We start from the raw sequence: 5,448 nt of genomic DNA, 5'->3' as shown, positions 1-5,448 counted from the left end.
CAAGTACAAAACATGTTGCGAAATTCAAAACACTTGGGGAGTACCTTTCTATGTTTTGGAGTATCTTTCTAGATACTTTTACTTTCCTTAACACAGTAAATCATTATCAAATGGAAGCTCCTTTAATGCCTTCATCCCAACAATATTCCAACTTCATTTCCCATTACTCCCATTCACATGATGTGCATTCCAGCAAAAATTTCCTATTTGCTGCCTCTCTCAGACACCTTGCACTCTTCCCCAAGTGTAGACAACCCTGATTCACATCTCTACACATACAAATCAAATATTCTAATACCACATCCCTCACAAAATCTTTTCACTTTGTCCAGACAGACATATTCATATTCATTGTGACTCTCATTACCATAATAAGTAATACTTACTTTGTCCTACAGTCATTTCTGTAATTTTTCATCCAGTCTCCAGAGAATCACAAAATGGAGATGTGCCCACTAGTGTTATGCAAAATTACTTTTGCAGTTTAAAACAACATTTATTTTAATAAATGCATACTGAATGGCACTTAACAAATATTGTTTAGCTCTATGGTCAGACTACCTGGGTTCAAATCCCAGATATGCCAGTAAGTAGCTCTGTGCTTTTTCAAGTGGTTCACAAATGACCAAAATTAAAGAACTACATGAAAGGCAAGGTGTTTGGGCTTATATATTTTAGTCTTCCATTTTCTCAACATGAAAACCTCAAACTTTGTGCCTAATAATGATTCAACACGCATATATATATTTTTTAATGGAATGCTTCATGAATTTGCATGTCATCCTTGAGCAGGGGCCATGCTAATCTTCTATTTATCATTCCAATTTAAAATATTGTGCAGCCGAAGTCAGCACTTAACACATATTTTTAAAAAGAATCAATTAAGTATCTTCTTTCATAAGACTAATCACACAGAGGAATCTCTCTACATATACATGTTGTTGTTTTTAGTAATAGTTGTCATGGAGTCAATTCCTACTCATGGTGACCTCGTATGTGCAGAGTAGAACTGCTTCACAGGGCTTTCAAGCTGAGAACTTTCAGAAGCAAATCATTGGGCCTGTTTTCCAACACACCTCTGTATAACACTAGTAGGCGCATCTCATATTTTTGTGATTCTCTGGAGCCAACTTTTAGGCTAGTTGTAGAGCCCTTTTAACTGTGTCACCCAGAGAGTCCCCATATTTACATATATATGTATAAATATACATATTGCAAGTATATAATATCTTACCTAGACATAATCCTCTTTACCCTCGATACAATGCAGTTGATCCATAAGCAAATAAGTCAAGAGAACTAAATCAGAAATTGAGAAAATGCCCATTTTGTATTTATTCCAGACCCAAATTGCATCGAAATTAGCTCTTTTGTCAGTGTTTAATGACATATCTAACTCTTAATGGTCCATGTACTAGTTGCTCCCCGTCCCCCAATTGCTTGGCTTTATCTCCATCATTCGTTTTTGTTTTAATTATTTTGAACTTTCATGTTCCTGGTTGTGTTTCCATTCTTATCTAACAATTTTAAACATTTTACAGAAAAGCATTTTTATTTTCTTTCATGAAACTCAAATATTCCAGAATATTGAGAGAGACCAAGACACAAATAACAAAATATTAGAGTTCTAAAACAAAGAAATCTTCACTGCCATCAAGTTGGATACGACTCATAGTGACCCCTCCTTGGGTTTCTGAGGCAATATCACTATGGAAGTAAATTGCCCAATCTTCCTTCAGAGGAGTGGCTGGTGAGTTTGAACCACCAGCCTTCTGGTTAGTAGTTTAATGCCTTAGGCACTACTCCACCAGAGCTCCCAGAGATAAAAGGGCGTGTAAAAATGAGTAAGAAAATCAAGTCATATTCTTATGAGAGATGTTAAATTATGTTCTGGCCAAAAAAGTTTATTAAGTTTAATTTACTTTGACACATATTTACTGATTTCCTACAATGTGCATCAATTATAAAATGAATAAAAGATTGGTATTATGTAATCCCCATACCCATCACTTGTCTGTCAGTGGTTTGAATGTTGCTGCGATACTGGAAGCTATGCCCACCAGTATTACAAATGCATGCATGGTCACCCATGGTGACAGGTTTCAGCAGAACTTCCAGACTAAGACATACTAGGAAGAAAAACCTTCTTCTTCCAAAAAAAAAAATTTCTAGTGAAAATTTTATGGCTGGCAATGGAACTCTGTCAGATATAGTGCAGAAGATGAGTCTTCCTGGTGGGAAGGCCCTCAAACTACAACTAAGGAAGAACTGCCTGCTCTAAGTTAGGTTGACCTTAATGACATGAAAGGAGAGTTTTCAGAATCTTCAGTTGCTGATGTGGCATGACTCAGTATGAGAAGAAACACCTGCAAACATCCATTAGTAATTGGAAAGTTTAAAGTACACTGTTTGAATTAAGGAAAATTTGAAGATTTCAAAAATGAAATGATATGCTTGAAGAGCAGTATCTTCGGTATCAGTGAGCTGAAATGGACCACGATTGGTCATTTTGAATCAGACAATCATATGGCCTATTATGTCGGGAATGACTAATTGAAGAGCAGCATCATATTTATCATCAAAAAGAACAGTTCGATCTATCCTGAAGCACAATACTGTTGGTAATAGAATAATATCCATACGCCTACAAGGAAAACCAGTTGATATTATTAACATTTATATGCCAATCACGAATGCTGTTGTTGGATGCTGTCCTACGTTGATTCATAAGAACCCACGTAACATAGTAGAATGCCAGATAGAGTTCTCTAGGCTGCAGTCTTTGTGGGAGCAGATCACTAGTTTTTTCTCCTTTTAAACTGCTGTGTAAGTTTTGTTGTTGTTGTGAGGTGCCATAAAGTCATTTCTGACTCATGGCAACCTATGCACAACAGAACAAAACACACTTTCTTTGTGTTGAGGGCTTTGATTTTCATCAGTAAGTCCTTCAAGTCTTCTTCACTTTCAGCAAGCAAATTCGTGTCATCTGCATATCGCAGGTTTTTAATAAATCTTCTTCCAGTCCTGAGGTTTTTCTTCATATATTCCAACTTCTTGGCTTATTTGCTCAGCATCCAGAGTTAATAAGGAGGGTGAAAGGATACAACCCTGCACACTCCCTTCTTGATTTTAAACCACACCGTATCCCCTTGTTCTGTTCAAACAATTGCCTCTTAGTCTATGTACATAAGCACAATTCAGTGTTCTGGAATTCTCAATCTTTGCAATGTTATCCATAATTTGTTATGATCTACACAGTCAAATGCCTTTGGATAGTCGATAAACACAGATAAACATCTTTCTAATATTCTCTGCTTTCAGCCAAGACCCATCTGACATCAGCAGTGATATCTTTCACTTTTCAATGCAAATTATTCTTCTTGATAATAATATATGTGAATCATTTCTAAGAGAAAAATAGGTTAAGTATTTCTCTATGACCTTAGCTCTTCTTTAGGACCAATCCCAACACCAGTTCTTTAAACTCCTGGTGGTAATTTCCAGAGCTCCTCTGTTTCCACACTCATCTTCTGAATCTGGCTTGAATGTCTGGCAGTTTCCTGTAAATGTACATCTGTAACATTTTTTAATTATCTTCAGCATAATTCTACTTACATGTGATATTAATGATACTGTTTGTTAATGTCCACACTCTTTTATCACCTTTCTTTCCAACAGGCACAGATATGGATATCTTCCGGTCAGTTGGCCAGGTAGCTATCTTCCAAATTTCTTGGCACAGACTAGTGAATGCTTCCAGCATTGCATAATCACTGCCGTCAAGTCAGATTCAATTCTTAGTGACCCCTCCTTGGGTTTCTGAGGCAGTATCACTACAATAGATTGCCCTATCTTCCTTCCCAGGAGTGGCTGGTGGGTTTGAACTGCCAGCCTTCTGGTTAGCAGTCAAATGCCTTAGGCACTATGCCACCAGAGTTCCCATAATTATATCTAATATCAGAAAATTAGAACTTTTAGAAAACTTTTTTTCAGGGCCTGAGGAGAAAGTGTCACTTTTCAATGCAAATTACTTTTCTTGCTAATAATATGTGTGAATAATTTCTAATAAAAAATATTAAATGTTGCTTTCTGGCCTCAGCTCTACCTTAAGACCAGTCCCAAGTCCAGTTCTTTAAACTCCTCATGATAGTTTCCAGAGCTCCTCTGTTTCTATACTCATCTTCCAGCTCTCAAAGGTCTCCTGTGGTTTCACCTGGGTGATGCAGATATCTCCAACAGTGCTCTGTTTGTGAACCTTTTAATTCTTGCCATCAAAATTTACCTATTTTGTGTAAATCAAAAGTCATTAAAACTCATTCACTGCCGCCAAGTCTTGGACCGACTCATAGAGACCTCTCCTTGGGTTTCCAAGGCAATATCACTAGGGAAGTAGATTGCCCAATCTTACTTCCAAGGAGGGGCTGGGGGTTTCAACCACCAGACTTCTGGTTAGCAGTCAAATGCCTTAGGCACTATACCACTTGAGACTTTTGTTTTCTCTTTCTAAGAGTAATCAGATGAACTACTACTCCTTGATGATTGTTAATGTTACTTTTTGCCTTGATGCATTATATCTCACAGGTAAACTTCAACAAGGACCTCTCAAGAAACTGCTGTATCTCATCCAACGGTGGTTCCTAGTGCATGGGATTTGAGACACCAAGAATGACTACTATGATGCAGTGAAAGTAACATTAAATTAGGCATAAGAAGGCCTGGACTCCAGTTCCAGCTCTATTATCGGTGATGTATTGCCTAAGGCATTCGGCTACTAACCAGAAGACTGGAGGTTCAAACCCACCAGCCACTCTTTGGACTCATCAGAAGGAAGATTAGGCAATCTACTTACTTAGAGATACCGCCTCGCCAGCCCATGGAGGCGTCACTATGAGTTCAATTGACTCGATGGCAATGAGGTTTTTTTTTTTTTTTTTTAAATATAGTCTTGAGCAAGTCACTTAAATTCTTCAAACATCTATTGCCACATATTCATCTGATTTGAGTAGGGTGGGGTTAAAAACCAAAAACCAAATTCACTGCTATCCAGTAGATTCCGACTCATCAGCTACTCCCCTTGGGTTTCTGAGGAGGTAAATCTTTACAAAAGTAGATTGCCCAGTCTTCCTTATGTATGGATGGGATTAAGACTAACAAAATAATATATTGGATTTACATCATTGAATACTCTACAAACACCATATCGTTAACTAGGTAGATAGATTTGGTAGACATAGACCTTTTAGTGACCTTCAGATCATACTGTCTATGTACAGCCTACACCACGCCATTGTAGAGCTATACTTATGTACATGTATCAAAAAATAGATTTAAAATAACACAAGTGATTGCCATGATCACAGAGGAACTATTATTAAAAATATTACTTTGATTAAAAATGTCAGTTTTGAGAATCTTTTAATATCTTGCACCAGTACTGAACTGACTGAC

General features: G+C 37.2%; 1 non-coding gene across 1 annotated transcript; it reads right to left on the bottom strand.

Moving 5' to 3' along the window:
* Window positions 1–747: 747 nt before the first annotated feature.
* On the bottom strand, window positions 748–854 carry LOC122149960. Its single transcript, XR_006163414.1, has one exon. It is a non-coding gene; the product is annotated as a U6 spliceosomal RNA (small nuclear RNA).
* Between the last annotated feature and the right edge of the window lie 4,594 nt (window positions 855–5,448).

Source organism: Orycteropus afer, unplaced genomic scaffold (genome assembly GCF_000298275.1).
Source record: "Orycteropus afer afer isolate SDZICR_OR568_19922 unplaced genomic scaffold, OryAfe1.0 scaffold00066, whole genome shotgun sequence".
NCBI classification, from domain to species: Eukaryota; Metazoa; Chordata; class Mammalia; order Tubulidentata; family Orycteropodidae; genus Orycteropus; species Orycteropus afer.
Note: the sequence above shows the minus strand (reverse complement) of the source record. Positions and strands in the feature narration are given on the sequence as shown.